We start from the raw sequence: 17,125 nt of genomic DNA on the forward strand, positions 1-17,125 counted from the left end.
AGTATCCTTTCTCAGATTCCACAGAAACAGTGATTTCAAACACTTCAATCCAAAGAATGATTTAACTCTATGAGAATAATACACACATCACAAAGCAGCTGCTCAGAAAGCATCTCTCCAGTTTTCAACGTAAGACATTTCCTTCCTCACCACAGGCCTCCGGGAGCCTCTTAATATCCCTTCACAGATTCCTCAAAGACAGAGTTTCCAAATTAGGCAATGTAGAGTCTGCTTTAACGCTGTGAAATGAATGCACATATCAGAAAATAGTTTCTTGGAATGATTCTTTCTGGGTTTCATTTGAGGAGAGTTCTCTATCCGCCATAGTCTTCAATGCGCTCCATGATATCACTTTTTTGGTTTTACAGGAACAGTGTTCAAACAATGCCTTATGAGAAAAGTGGTATAACTCCCTGTGTGGATTGCACATGTCACAAAGCAGTTTCTCAGAAAACTTCTCTCCAGTTTTCATCTGAGAATATTTCCATTTTCAACATAGGCCTGAATGTACACCCGAACATCCCTTCGCAGATCCGTCCATGACAGAGTTACCAAGCTGCATAAGGTAAAGAAAGGTTTATCAATGTCAGGTGAATAAACATAGCAAAAAGCAGATTCACAGAAAGCTTCTTTCCAGTTTTCATCTGATGTTATTTCCTTTTTCACCATACTCCTGTATTTGCTCCCGAATGTCCCTTCGCAGATCCGTCCATGACAGAGTTTCCAAGCTGCATAACATAAAGAAACCTTTATCTATGTGAGATGAATGCACATACAACAGAGCAGTTTCACAGAAAGCTTCCTCCCCTTTTTAGTCTGAGGCTATTTCCTTTTTCACCTTTTTCGTCAATAAGCCTTAAATATCTCTTGGTACCTTTTCTTCCAAAAGTTTTCCCCTGAATCTATATGAGAAGAGAGGTATAATAATGTGAGTGAGTGGAATGCACATGTCACAAAGCAGTTCCTCGGAAAGCTCTTCTCCAGTTTCTATCGGAACATATTTCCTTTTTAACCATAGGCCTCAAAGCGCTCCCAAATATCCCTTCGCATGCTGAACATAAACAGTGGTAGAAAACAGCTCAATGAAAAGAGAAGCTTAACTGAATGAGAGGAATTCACACGACTTGTAACAGTTTTCCAGAAAGCTTCCTTCTGGTTTTTATCTGAGGATATTTTTTTCTCCATATTCTAAAGAGCATTCCAAATGTCCTTCCTCAGATTCCACAGACACAGTGATTTCAAACTGCTCAATTCAAAGAATGGTTTAACTCTATAAGATGAATACGCACATCACAAAGTAGTTGCTCAGAAAGCTTCTCTCCAGGTTTCATCGGAAGACATTTCCTAGCTCACCAGAGCCCTCTGGGCGCCACTTAATATCCCTTCGCAGATTCCTCAAAGGCAGAGTTTCCAATCTGGGCAACATAGAGTAAAAATTAACTCTGTGAAATTAATGCGCATATCAGAGAGCTGTTTCCTGGAACGCCTATTTCTGTGTTTTATTTGAGTATGTGACACTTTTCGCCATAGTCTTCCATGCACTACGAAATATCACTTTTTTGGTTTTACCTGAACAGTGTTCAAACATGCCTCGGAGGAAAAGAGATATAACTCCCTTAGTGGAATGCACACAACAGAAAGCAGATTCTCAGAAAGATACTCTCCAGTTTTTATCTCAGATTCTTTCCTTTTTCACCATAGGCCTGAATGTGCTCCCGAATGTCCCTTTGAGCATCCATCCATGATGGAGTTTCAAAACTGCGTAAAATTAAAAAAAGTTTTACTATGTGAGATGAATAAATATAGCAAAAAGCAGATTCACAGAAAGCTTCTTTCCAGCTTTTGTCAGAGGATACTTCCTTTTTCACCATAGTCCTGAATGTGCTCCCGAATGTCCCTTTGCGGTCTGTGCATGACAGAGTTTCCAAGCTGTGTAATGTAAAGAAAGCTTTATCTCTGTGAGATGAATACATATATCACAGAGCAGTTTCACTGGAAGCTTCTTTCCAGTTTTTGTCTGAGGCTATATCCCTTTTCACCATAGGCATCAATATGCTCCCGAGAGGTATAACACTGTGAGTGGAATGCACACTTCACAAAGCAGCTCCTCGGAAATCTTCTCTCAAGTTTCTATCTGAAGATATTTCCGTTTTCACCATAAGCCTTAAAGCACTCCCGCATATCCCTTTGCAGAATAAACACAGTGTTAGAATACTGCTCAATGAAAAGAGAAGCTGAACTGTGTGAGTGGAATTAACATGACACAGAGCAGTTTCACAGAAAGCTTCCTTCTGCTTTTTATCTGAGTGTACTTCTTTTAAAGCATATTCCAAAGAGTGTTCCCAAATGTCATTTCTCAGTTTCCACAGAAACGTTGATTTCAACCTTCCCAATCCAAAGAATGATTTAACTATATGAGATGAATACACACATTACCAAGCAGTAGCTCATAAAGCTTCTCTCCCGTTTTCAGTGGAAGACATTTCCTTTCACACCACAGGCCTCTGGACGCCACTAAATATCCCTTAGTAGATTCCTCAAAGACAGAGTTTCCAAAGTGGTCAATGTACAGTAAGCTTTAACTCTGTGAAATGAATGCCCATATCAGAGAGCAGTTTCTTGGAACACTTCTTTTTGTATTTTATTTGAGAGTAATTCACTTTTCGCCATAGTCTTCAATGTGCTCCGAAATAGCACTTTTCCAGTTTTACACTGCCTTATGAGAAAAGAGGTATAACTCCTGAGTGGAATGCACACATCACAAGGCAGTTTCTCAGAAAGCTTCTATCTGATTTTTATCTGAAAATAGTTTCTTTTTCACCATAGGCCTGAATGTGCTCCCGAATATTTCTTTGCAGATCTGTCCATGATGTAGTTTGCAATCTGCATAATGTAATGGAAGCTTTATCTATGTGAGATGAATAAACATAGCAAAAAGCGGATTCAGAGAAAGCTTCTTTCCAGTTTATACCTGAAGATATTTACTTCTTCATCACAGTCCTGAATGTGATCCTGAATGTCCCTTTGCAGATCTATCCATGACAGAGTTTCCAAGGTGCGAAATGTAAAGAAAGCTTTATCTCTGTGAGATGAATACACATATCACAGAGCAGTTTCACAGAAAGCTTCATTCCAGCTTTTGTCTGAGGCTATTTCCCTTTTCACCATAGGCATCAATATGCTATCCCTTGGTACCTTTGTATCCAAAAGGGTTTCCCCGATGCTGTTTGAGAAGAGAGGTATAACACTGTGAGTGGAATGCACACGTCACAATGCATTTCCTCGGAAAGCTTCTCTCCAGTTTCTATCTGAACATATTTCCTTTTTCACCATAGGCCTGAAAAAGCTCCCGAATATTCCTTCGTGGATCCATCTATGACGGCGTTTCCAAACTGCATGATATAAAGACCGTTTTTTCTATGTGACAGGAATAAACATATCTATCACAAAGCAGTTTCAACGACAGTTTCTTTCCAATTTTCGTCTGAGGATATTTTCTTTTTCACCATAGCCATCCTTATACTCTCAAATGTCCCTTGGTAGTTTTTCCTCCAAATGGGATTCCCCAATCCTCTATGAGAAGAAAGGTATAAGTCGGTGAGGGGAATGCAAACTTCACAAAGCAGCTCCACGGAAAGCTTCTTTACAGTTTCTATCTGAAGATATTTCCGTTTTTACTGTAAGCCTCAAAGCACTCCTGAATATCCCTTTGCAGAAAAAACAGTAATAGTATTAGAATAGTGCTCAATGAAAAGAGATGCTTAACTACGTGAGTGGAATTCACACGAAACAGAGCTGTTTTACAGAAAGACTCCCTCTGGTTTCTCTCTGAAGGTATTGATTTTTCAGCGTATTCTAAAGAGTGTTCCCAAACGTCCTTTCTCAGGTTCCACAGAAACAGTGATTTCAAACTGCTCAATCCAAAGAATGATGTAACTTTATGAGTTGAATAAATACACCCGAAAACTGTTGCTCAGAATTCTTCTCTCCAGGTTTCAATGGAAGACATTTTCTTGCTCACCACAGGCCTCTGGTCACCTCTTAATATCCCTTCGCAGATTCCTCAAAGACAGAGTTTCTAAACTGGGAAATGCAGAGTAAGCTTTAACTCTGTTAAATGAATGCACATATCAGAGACCAGTTTCTTGGAACGCTTCTTTCTGGGTGTTATATGAGGATATTTCACTTTTAGCCATGGTCTTCAAAGTGAACGAAAATATCACTTTTTCACTTTCACACAAACCGTGTTCAAACACTGCCTTATGAGAAAAGAGGTATAACTCCCTGAGTGGAATGCACACATCAAAAAGCAGTGTCTCCGACAGCTTCTCTCCAGTTTTTATCTGAAGATATTTCCTTTTTCAACTTAGGTCTGAATGTGCTCCCAAATGTCCCTTTGCGAATCCATCCATGATGGAGCATCAGAACTGCGTAATAGAAAGAAAGTTTTATCTATGTGAGATGAATAAACGTATTTATCACAAGGTAGTTTCACAGAAAGCTTCTTTCCAGTTTTTGTCTGAGGATATTTGCTTTTTACCAAGCCATCCATATACTCCAGAATATCCTCTGGTGGCTTGTTCTCCAAACGGGATTCCCCAATCCTCTATGAGAAGAAAAGTATAACTCTGTGAGTGGAATGCACATGTCACAAAGCAGCTCCTCGGAAACCTCCCCAGTATCTACCTGATGATATTTCAGTTTTCACCGTAAGCCTCAAAGTGCTTCCGAGTATTCCTTAGCTGACTAACCAAACACAGTGTTAGAATACTTCTCAATGAAAACAGAAGCTTAACAGTATGAGTGGAAATCACGTGACCTAGAGTTTTTCACAGAAAGTTTCCTTCTGGTTTTTATCACAGGGTATTTCTTTTTCTACATATTCTTTAGAGCATTCCCAAATGTCCTTTCTAAGGTTCCACAGAAACAGTAATTTCAAACTGCTCATTCCAAAGAATGTTTTAACTCTATGAGATGAATACACACATCACAAAACAGTTGCTCCAAAAGCTTCTCTCCAGTTTTCATCAGAAGACGTTTCCCTTCTCACCACAAGCCTCCAGGAGCCACTTTATATCCCTTCACAAATTCCTCAAAGACAGAGTTTCCAAACTGGGCAACGTAGTGTAAGCTTTAACTCTGAAATGAATGCACACATCAGAGAGCAGGTCCTTGGAACGCTTCTTTCTGGGTTTCATTTGAGGACATTTCACTTTTCGCCATAGTCTTCAATGAACTGCAAAATATCAATCTTTCAGTTTTACAGGAACAGTGTTCAAACACTGCCTTATGAGAAAAGAGGTATAACTCCCTGAGTGGAAAGCACATCACAAAGCAGGTTTTCAGAGAGCTTCTCTCCAGTTTTTATCTGAAGATATCTCCTATTACCTCACAGGCCTGAATGGGCTCCCCAATGTCCCTTCGCTAATCTGTCTTAGGCAGTTTCAAAACTGCGTAATAGAAAGAAAGTTTTATCTATGTGAGATGAATAGATATAAAAGCAGTTTCACAAAAATCCTCTTTCCTGTTTTTGTCTGAGGATATTTCCTTTTTCACCATAGCCATCCATATACTCCCAGATGTCCCCTGGTACCTTTTTCTCCAAGCGGAATTCCACAAACCTCTCTGAGATGAAAATTATAACTCTGTGAGTAGAAAGCACACGTCACAAAATAGCTCATAAGAAATCATCTCCCTAGTGTCTATCTAGGGAGATGAAGGTATTTCTGTTTTCACCGTAAGCCTCAAAGCGCTCTCGAGTATCCCTTAGCTGACTAACCTAAAACAGTGTTAGAATACTGCTCAATGAAAACAGAAGCTGAATTGTGTGAGTGGAATTCACGTGAACTAGAACAGTTTCACAGAAAGTTTCTTTTTGGTTTTTATTGCAGGCTATTGCTTTTTCAGCATATACATAAGTCCATTCCCAAATGTCCTTTCTCAGGTTCCACAGAAACAGTGATTTCAAGTTGTTCACTCCAAATAATGATTTAACTCTATGAGATGAATACACACATCACAAAGCAGTTGCTCCGAAAGCCTCTCTCCAGTTTTTAATCAGAAGACGTTTCTTTCTCACCACAAGCCTCCGGGTGCCACTTAATATCCCTTCACAGATTCCTCAAAGACAGAGTTTCCAAACCAGGCAACGTAATGTAAGCTTTAATTCTCTGAAATGAATGCACACGACAGAGAGCAGTTTCTTAGAATGCTTCTTTCTGGGTTTTTTTTTTTTCAGGATATTTCACTTTTTGCCACAGTCTTCAATGTGCTGCCAAATATCACTTTTTCAGTTTTACAGGAACAGTGTTTAAACACTGCCTGAGTAAAGAGGTATAACTCCCTGAGCGGAATGCACACATCACAAAGCAGTTTCTCAGAAAGCTTCTCTCCAGTTTTTATCTGAAGATATGTCCTTTTTCCCCACAAGCCTGAATGAGCTCCCGAATGTCCCTTCATGAATCCATCCGTGACGCAGCTTCAAAACTGCATAATATAAAGAAAATTTTATCTCTGTGTTACGAATAAACATATCTATCACAAAGCAGTTTCACAGAAAGCTTCTTTCCAGTTTTTGTCTGGGGATATTTCCAATTTCACCATAGTTGTCCATATACTCCCGAAGGTCCCTTGGTAGCTTTTTCTCCAAAAGAGATTCCCCAATTCTCTAAGCGAAGAAAAGTATAACTCTGTGAGTGGAATACATATATTACAGAGCAGCTCCTCAGAAAGCTTCTCTCCATTTTCCATCCGAAGGTATTTCCTTTTTCACCGTAAGCCTCAAAGTGCTCCCGATATCCCTTCACTCACTAAACAAAAACAGTGTCAGAATACTGCTCAATGAAAAAAGAAGCTTAACTGTGTGAGCAGAATTCACATGACAGAGAGCAGTTTCACAGAAAGCTCCTTCTGGTTTCTATCTGCGGTTATTTCTTTTTCTGCATATTCTAAAGAGAGTTTCCAAATGTTCTTTCTCAGATTCCTCAGAAACAGAGATTTCAATGTGCTTAATCCAAAGAATGATTTAACTGTATGAGATGAATACACACATCACAAAAGAGTAGCTCAGAAAACTTCTCTCCAATTTTCAACGGAAGAGATTTCCTTGCTCGGCACAGGCCTACACTTGCCACTTAATATCCCTTCACAGAATCCTCAAAGACAGACTTCCCAAACTCGGAAATGGAGAGTAAGCTTTAACTCTGTGAACTGAATGGACATGTCAGAGAGCAGTTTCTTCGAATGCTTTTTTCTGGATTTTATTTGATTACATTTCAATTTTTACCATAGTCTTCAATGTGCACATAGTATCACCTTTTTAATTTACAGGACCATTGTTCAAACAGTGCCTTATAAGAAGAAAGTTTTAATTCCCTGAGTGGAATGACAACATCACCAAGCAGTTTCTCAGAAAGCTTCTCTCCAGTTTTTATCTGATGATATTTCCTTTTTCACCATAGGCCCGAATGTGATCCTGAAAATCCATTCACGGATCCATCCATAACGTAGTTTCCAAGCTTCAAAATGTAAAGAAAGCTTTATCTATGTGAGATGAGTAAACATAGCAAAAAGTAGATTCACAGAAAGTTTCTTAGCAGTTTTTATCTGAAGCTATTTCCTTTTTCACTATAGCCTTGAATGTGCTCCCGAATGTCCCTTTGTGGATACATCCATGACAAAGTTTCCAAGCTCAGTAATGTAAAGAAAGTTTGTCTATGTGAGATGAATACACACATCACAGAGCAGTTTCATAGAAAGCTTCTTTCCAGTTTTTGTCTGAGGCTACTTCCCGTTTCACCATAGGCATCAACATGCTCCCGAATATCACTTGGTAACTTTTTCCCCAAAATGGTTTCCCCCATGTTATGTGAGAAGAGAGGTATAACACTGTGAGTGAAATGCACATGTCACAAAGCAGTTCTTCAGAAAGCTTCTCTCCAGTTTCGGTCTGAACATATTTCCTTTTTCACCATAAGCCTCAGAGTGCTCCCGAATATCCCTTCACATGCAAAACATAAAGAGGGTTAGAAAGCTGCTCAATGAAAAGAGAGGCCTAACTGAGTGAGAGGAATTAAGGTGACACAGAGCTGTTTCACAGAAAGCTTCCTTCTGGAATTTACCAGAGGATATTACTTTCTCCCTATTCTAAGGAGTGTTCCCAAATGTCCTTTCTCAGATTCCACAAAAACAGTGACTTCAAACTTCTCAATCAAAAATGGTTTAACTCTATGAGATGAACACTCACATCACAAAGCAGTTGCTCAGAAAGATTCTCTCCAGTGTTCCTCGGAAGACATTTCCTTGCTCACCACAAGCCTCTGGGCGCCTCTTAATGTCCCTTCACAGATTCCATAAAGACAGAGTTTCCAAACTGGGCAACATAGAATAAGCTTTACCTCTGTGAAATGAATGCGAATATCAGAGAGCAGTTTCTTGGAACGCTTCTTTCTGGGATTAATTTGTGGATATTTCACTTTTTGCCATAGTCTTCAATGCACTCCGATGTATCACATTTTTGGTTGTACATGAACAGTGTTCAAACACTATCGTATGAGAAAAGAGGTAAAACTCGCTGAGTGATATGCACACACCACAAAACAGTTTCTCAGAAAGCTTCTCTCCAGTTTTTATCTGAAGATATTTCCTTCTTCACCATAGGCATGAATGTGATCCTGAATATCCCTTCACGGATCCATCCATGACGGAATTTCCATGCTGTGTAATGTAAAGAAAGCTTTATCTATGTGAGATGAATAAATATAGCAAAAAGCAGATTCACAGAAACTTCTTTCCAGTTTTTATCTGAAGATATTTCCTTTTTCAGAAAAGTCCTGATTGTGCTCCCGAGTGTCCCTTCATGGATCCACCCATGACAGAGTTTCCAAGCTGCATAATGTAAAGAAAGCTTTATCTATGTGAGATGAATACACATATCACAAATCAGTTTCACAGAAATCTTCTTTCCTGTTTTCATCTGAGGCTATTTCCTTTTTCACCATAGGTGTCAATATGCTCCCGAATATTCCTTGGTACCATTTTATCCAAAATGTTTTCCTGATGCTGTATGAGAAGAGAGGTATAACACTCTGAGTAGAACGCACACATCACAAAGCAGTTCCTCAGAAATCTTCTCTCCAGTTTCTACCTGAAGATATTTCCTTTTTCACTGTAAGCCTGAAAGCACTCCCGAATATCACATTGCATGCTAAATATAAGCCGTATGAAAACTGGCCAATGCAAGAGAAGCTTAACTGAGAGAGAGAAATTCACAGGACACACAGCAGGTTCACAAAAAGCGTCCTTCTTGTTTTTATCTGAGGATATTTAGTTTTCCATATTGCAAAGAGCGTTCCGAATGTCCTTCCTCTGATTCCACAGAAACAGTGATTTCAAACTACTCAATCCAAAGAATGGTTTATGTCTATGAGATGAACACACACATCGCAAAGCACTTGCTCAGAAATCTTCTCTCCAGTTTTCAACAGAAGACATTTCCATGCTCACCACAGACCTTTGGGAGCCACTTAATATCCCTTCATAGATTCCTCAAAGATAGCGTTTCCTAACTGGGTAATGTAGAGTAAGCGTTAATTCTGTGAAATGAATGCACATATCAGAGAGCAGTTTCTTGGAATGCTTCTTTCTGGGTTTTATTTGAGGAGAGTTCTCTTTTCTTCAGAGTCTTCAATGCACTACGAAATATCACGTTTTCGGTTTTACAGGAACAGTGTTGAAACACTGCCTTATGAGAAAAGAGGTATATCTCCCTGAGTGGAATGCACACATCACAAAGCAGTTTCTCAGAAAGATTCTCTCCAATTTTTATATGAAGAGATTTCCATTTTCACCACAGGCCTGAATGTGCTCCCGAATATCCCTTTGCAAATCTGTCCTTGACAGAGTTTCCAAACTGCATAATATAAAGAAAATTTTATCTATGTGAAATGAATAAACATATCTATCACAAAGCAGTTTCCCAGAAAGCTTCTTTCTCGTTTTTGACTAAGGATAATTCCTTTTTCACATTAGCCATCTATATACTCCTGAATGTCCCTTGGTAGCTTTTTCTCCAAAAGGGATTCCCCAATCCTCTATGAGAAGAAACGTATAATTCTGTAAATGGAATTCACACGTCACAAAGCAGCTCCTCAGAAAGCTTCTCTCTAGTGTTTATCTGAAGATATTTCCATTTTCACCATAAGCCTCAAAGCGCTCCCGAGTATCCCTTTGCAGCCTAAACACAGTGTTTGAATACTACTCAATGAAAAGAGAAGCTTAACTGTGTGAGTGGAAATCACATGACCAAGAGCAGTTTCACAGAAAGCTTCCTTGTGGTTTTTATCTGAGGGTGTTTTCTTTTCAGCATATCCTAAAGACTGTTCCCAAATGTCCTTTCTCAGCCTCCACAGAAACAATGAATTCAAACTGCTCAAACCAAAGAATGATTTAACTCTATGAGATGAACCCACACATCACAAAGCAGTTGCTCAGAAAGCTTCTCTCCAGTGTTCAACAAAAGAAATTTTCTTGCTCACCACAGGCCCCCGAGTGCCACTTAATATCTCTTTGCAGATTCCTCAAAAAAAGACTTTCCAAACTGGGAAATGCAGAGTAAGCTTTAATTCTGTTAAATGAATGCGCACATCAGAGAGCTGCTCTTTGGAACGCTTCTTTCTGGTTTTATTTGAGAATAGTTCAATTTTCAGCATAGTCTTCAATACGCTCCAAAATATCACATTTTCAGTTTTACAGGAAACGTGTTCAAACACTGCGTTTTGAGAAAAGAGGTATAACTCCCTGAGTGGAATGCACACATCACAATGCAGTTTCTCACAAAGCTTCTCTCCAGTTTTTATCGGAGATATTTTCATTTTCAAAATAGTCTTGAATGTACTCCCAAATGTCCCTTTGCAGATCCTTCCACGACAGAGTTTCCAAGCTGCGTAATGTAAAGAAAGCTTTATCTATGTGAGATGAATAAAAATTGCAAAAAGCAGATTCACAGAAAGCTTCTTTCCAGTTTTTCTCTGTGGATATTTCCTTTTTCACTATAGCCGTCCATATACACCCAAATGTCCCTTGGTATCTTTTTCTCCAAAAGACATTCCCACAATCCTTCATGAAAACAGAGGGATAACACTCTGAGTGAAATGCACAGGTCCAAAGCAGTTCCTCGGAAAGCCTCTCTCCGGTTTCTATCTGAACATATTTCCTTTTTCACCATAAGCCTCAAAGCACTCCTAATATCCCTTCACACACTAAACATAAAGAGTGTTAGAAAAGTGCTCCATGAAAAGAGAAGCTTAACTGAGTGAGAGGAATTCATGTGACACATAGCAGTTTCACAGAAAGCTTCCTTCTTGTTTTTATCAGAGGATATTTCTTTCTCCATATTCGAAAGAGTGTTCCCAAATGTCCTTCCTCAGATTCCACAGAAACAGTGGTTTCAAACTGCTCAATCCAAAGAATGATTTAACTCTATGACACGAATACACATGCCACAAAGCAGTTGTGCAGAAAGGTTCTCTCCAGTTTTCAACGGAAGACATTTATTTCCTTGCTCACCACAGGCATCTGGGCGCCACTTAATATAACTTCACAGATTCCTCAAAGACAGTGTTTCCAAACTGGGCCATTTTTTGTCTGAGGCTCTTTTCCTTTCCACCGTAGGCATCAATATGCTCCCGGATATCCTTTGGTACCTTATTTTCCAAAAGGGCTTCCCTGATGCTATATGAGAAGAGACGTACAATACTGTGAGCAAAATGCAAATGTCACAAAGCAGTTCCTCAGAAAGTTGCTCTCCAGTTTCTATCTGAACATGTTTCCTTTCGCACTGTAAGACTCAAAGAGCTTCCGAATATCCTTTCACATGCTAAATATAAACAGTGTTAGAAAACTCTTCAATGAAAAGGGAAGCTTAACTGAGTGAGAGGAATTCACACGACACATAGCAGTTTCACAGAAAGCTTCCTTCTGGTTTTCATCTGAGGATATTTCTTTCTCCATATTCCAAAGAACGATGCCCAATGTCCTTCCTGAGATACCCCAGAAACAGTGATTTCAAACTGCTCAATTCAAGGAATGGTTTAACTCTATGAGATGAATACACACATCACAAAGCAGTTGCTTAGAAAGCTTCTCTCCAGTTTTCATGGGAAGACATTTCCTTGCCCACCATAGGCCTCCGGGGCACCACTTAATATCCTTTTGCATATTCCTCAAGGACAGAATTTGCAAACTGGGCAATGTAGAGTACACTTTAATTCTGTGAAGTGAATGCACATATCAGAGAGCAGTTTCTTGGAAGGCTTCTTTCTGGGTTTTACTTGAGGATAGTTCACTTTTCGCCATAGTCTGCAATGCACTCCGAAATATCACTTTTTCGGTTTTACAAGAACAGTGTTCAAACACTGCCTTATGAGAAAGAAGTATAATTCCCTGAGTGGAATGCACAGATCACAAAGCAGTTTCTCAGAAAGCTTCTCTGTAGTAATTACCTGAGGATATTTCAATTTTCACCACAGTCCTGAATGTGCTCCCCAATGTCCCTGCATGGATCCGTCCATGACAGAGTTTCCAAGCTGCGTAATGTAAAGAAAGCTTTATCTATATGAGATGAATACACATATCACAGATGAGTATCACAGAAAGCTTCTTTCCAGTTTTTGTCTGAGGCTATTTCCTTTTTCACCATAGGCGTCACATGCTCCCACATATCCCTTGCTACCTTTTTCTCCAAAATGTTTTCCCAATGCTGTATGAGAACAGAGGTATAACACTCTGAGTGGAATGCACACATCCCAAAGCAGTTCCTCAGAAAGCTTTTCTCCATTTTCTATCTGACGTTATTTCCTTTTTTACTGTACCCCTGAGCACTCCCGAAAATCCCTTCGCACGCTGAACATAAACAGTATGAAAACTGATCAATGCAAGAGAAGCTTAACTGAGTGAGACGCATTCACACAACACATAGCAGTTTCACAGAAAGCGTCTTTCTTGTTTTTATCTGAGAATATTTAGTTCTCCACATTCTAAAGAGCATTCCCAAATCTCCTTCCTCAGATTCCACAGAAACAGTGATTTCAAACTGCTCAATCCAAAGAATGGTTTAACTCTATGACATGAATACACACATCACAGAGCAGTTGCTCAGAAAACTTCTCTCTAGTTTTCAAAGGAAGAGATTTCCTTGCTCACCACAGACCTCTGGGAGCCACTTAATATCCCTTCGCAGAATCCTCAAAGACAGAGTTTCCAAACTGGGCAATGTAAAGTAAGCTTTAACTCTGTGAAATGAATGCACATATCAAAGAGCAGCTTCTTGGAACACTTCTTTCTGTGTTTTATTGAGGATACTTCACTTTTCGCCATAGTCTTCAATGCACTCCGAAATAACTTTTTCATTTTTACAGGAACGGTGCTGAAACACTGCCTTATGACAAAAGAGGTATAACTCCCTGAGTGGAATGCACACATCACAAAGCAGTTTCTCAGAAAACTGCTCTCCAGTTTTTTTGGATGATATTTCCTTTTTCACCATAGGCTTGAATGTGCTCAAGAATGTCCTTTTGCAGATCTGTCCATGAGGGAGTATACAAACTGCGTAATATAAGGAAAGTTTTATCCGTCCGTATACTCTGAAATGTCCCTTGGTAGCTTTTTCTCCAAAAGGCATTCCCCAATCCTGTATGAGAATTAAGGTATAAATCTGTGAGTGGAATGCACACATCACAAACCACTTCCTCGGAAATCTTCTCTCCAGTTTCTATCTGAACATATTTGCTTTTCCAACGTAAACCACAAAGCACTCCCGAATATCCCTTTGCAAAGTAAACACATTGTTAGAATACTGCTCAATGAAAAGGGAAGCTTAACTGTGTGAGTGGAATTCACACGACATAGAGCAGTTCCACAGAAAGCTTCCTTCTGATTTTTATCAGAGGGTATTTCTTTTTCAGCATATTCTAAAGAGTGTTCCCAAATGTCCTCCCTCAGTTTCCACAGAAACAGTGATTTCAAACTGCTAAATCCAAAAAATGATTTATCTTTATGGGATGAATACACACATCACAAAGCAGTTGCTCAGAAACCTTCTTCCCAGTTTTTAACAGAAGACATTTCCTTGCTCACCACAGGCCTCTGGTGCCACTTAATATCCCTTAGTAGATTCCTCAAAGACAGAGTTTCCAAACTGGGCAATGTAGTGAAAGCTTTAGCTCTGTTATATGAAAGCACATATCACAGAGCAGTTTCTTGGATCGCTTCTCTCTGTGTTTTCTTTGAGGATATTTCACTTTCTGCCATAGTCTTCAAAGCGCTCTGAAATATCACCTTTTCTGTTTTACAGGAACAGTGTTCAAACACTGCCTTATGAGAAAAGAGTTATAACTCCCTGAGTGGAATGCACACATCACAAAGAAGTTTCTCAGAAAGCGTCTCTCCCGTTTTTATCTGAAGATAATGCCTTTTTCAGCATAGGTAAGAATGTGATCCTGAATATCCCTTCGTGGATCCATCCGTGATGGAGTTTCCAAGCTGCGTAGTGTAAAGAAAGCTTTACCTGTGTGAGATGAATAAACATAGCATAAAACAGATTCACAGAAGCTTCTATACAGTTTTTATCTTAATATATTTCCATTTTCATCATAGTCCTGAATGTGCTCCCGAATGTCCCTTTGTGGATGTCCATGACAGCGTTTCCAAGCTGTGTAATGTAACGAAAGCTTTATGTGAGATGAATAAACATAACAAGAAGCAGATTCGCAGAAAGCTTCTTTCCAGTTTTTATCTGAAGATATTTCCTTTTTCATCATACTACTGAATATGCTCCCGAATGTCCCATAGCAGATCCTTCCATGACAGAGTTTCCAAGCTGCATACTGTAAAGAAAGGTTTATCTATGTGACATGAATACATATATCACAGAGCAGTTTCACAGAATGCTTCTTTCCAGTTTTTGTCTGAGACTGTTTCCCTTTTCACAATAGGCATCAATGTGTTCCCAGATATCACTTAGTACCTTTTTCTCCTAAAGGGTTTCTCTGATGCTGTATGAGAAGACAGGTATAACACTGTGAGTGGAATGCTCACTTCACAAAGCAGTTCCTTGGAAAGCTTCTCTCCAGTTTCTATCTGAACATATTTTCTTTTTCACCATAAGCCTCAAAGTGCTCCCATATATCTCTTCATACGCTAAACATGAACAATGTTAGAAAACTGCTCAATGAAAAGAGAAGCTTAACTGCATGAGAGAAATTCACATGACACACAGCAGTTTCACAGAAAGCTTCCTTCTGGTTTTTATCAGAGGATATTTCTTTCTCCATATTCTAAGATCGTTCCCAAATGTCCCTACTCAGATTCCACAGAAGCAGTGAATTCAAAATGCTCAATCCAAAGAATAATTTAACTCTATGAGATGAATACACACATCACAAAGCAGTTGCTCAGAAAGCTTCTCTGCAGTTTTCATCAAAAGACATTTCCTTGCTCACCACAGGCGAATAGGCACCACTTAATATCCCTTCGCAGATTCCTGAAAGACAGAATTTGCAAACTGGGCAATGAAGAGTTAGCTTTACCTCTGTGAAATGAATGCACATATCCGAGAGCAGTTTCTTGGTACACTTCTTTCTGGGTTTTATTTGAGGATATATCACTTTTCACCATAGTCTTCAATGCGCTCCAAAATATCACTTTTTCGTTTTACAGGAACAGTGTTCAAACACTGCCTTATGAGAAAAGAGGTATAACACCCTGAGTGGAATACACACGTCACAAAGCAGTTTCTCAGAATGCTTCTCTCCCATTTTTATATGAATATATTTCCTTCTTTACCATAGGCCTGAAAACACTTTCGATTATTCCATTGTGGATCCGTCGATGATGGAGTTTCCAAACTACGTAACATAAAGAAAGTTTTATCTATGTGAGATGAATAAACACAGCAAAAAGCGGATTCACAGAAAGCTTCTTTCCAGTTTTTATCTGAAGATATTTCCTTTTTCACCATAGTCCTGAATGTACTCCTGCATATCCCTTCGCCAATCCTTCCATGGCAGAGTTTCCAAGCTACGAAATGTAGAGAAAGATTTACCTATGTCAGATGAATACACATATCTAAAAACAGTGTCACAGAATGGTTTTCCTAGATGCTGAATGAGAAGAGAGGTATAACACTGTGAGTGGAATGCACACGTCACAAAGTAGCACCTCGGACAGCCTCTCTCCAGTCTCTATCATAACATATTTCCTTTTTCACCATAAGCCTCAAAGTGTTCCCGAATATCCCAATGCACGCTAAACATAAACAGTGTTAGGAAACTGCTCAATGATAAGTGAAGCTTAACTGGGGAAGTGGAATTCACACGACACAGAGAAGTTTCACAGGAAGCTTGCTTCTGGTTTTTATCTGAAGGTGTTTCTTTTTCAGCATATTCTAAAGACGTTCTCAAATTTCCTTTCTCAGGTTCCACAGAAACAATGATTTCAAACTGCTCAATCCAAAGAATGATTTAACTCTACGAGATGAATACACACATCACAAAGCAGTTGCTCAGAATGCTTCTCTCCAGGTTTCAATGGAATACATTTCCTTGCTCACCACAGGCCTCTAGGAACCACTTAATATCCCTTCACAGATTCGTCCAAGATGCAGTTTTGAAATTGGGAAATCTAGAGTAAGTTTTATCTCTGTGAAATGAATACACATATCAGAGAGCATTTTCTTGGAATACTTCTTTCTGGGTTTTATTTGTGGATATTTCACTTTTCACCATAGTCCTTAATGCACTCCGAAATATCACTTTTTTGGTCGTACAGGAACAGTGTTCAAACACTACCTTACGAGCAAAGTGGTATAAACCTTGAGTGGAATGCACACATCACAAAGCACTTTCTCAGAAAGCCTCTCCAGTTTTTATCTAAAGATATTTCCTTTTTCACCATAGGTCTGAATGTGCCCTTGAATTTTCCTTCGTGGATCCATCTATGACGGAGTTTCCAAGCTGCATAATATAAAGAAAGTTTTATCTATGTGAGAGAATATATATGTATATCACAAAGCAGTTTCACAGAAAGCTTCTTTCCGGTTTTTGTCTGAGGATATTTCCTTTTCATAATA

The sequence above is a fragment of the Macaca thibetana genome, chromosome 13, assembly GCF_024542745.1.
Source record: "Macaca thibetana thibetana isolate TM-01 chromosome 13, ASM2454274v1, whole genome shotgun sequence".
Classification (NCBI taxonomy): Eukaryota; Metazoa; Chordata; class Mammalia; order Primates; family Cercopithecidae; genus Macaca; species Macaca thibetana.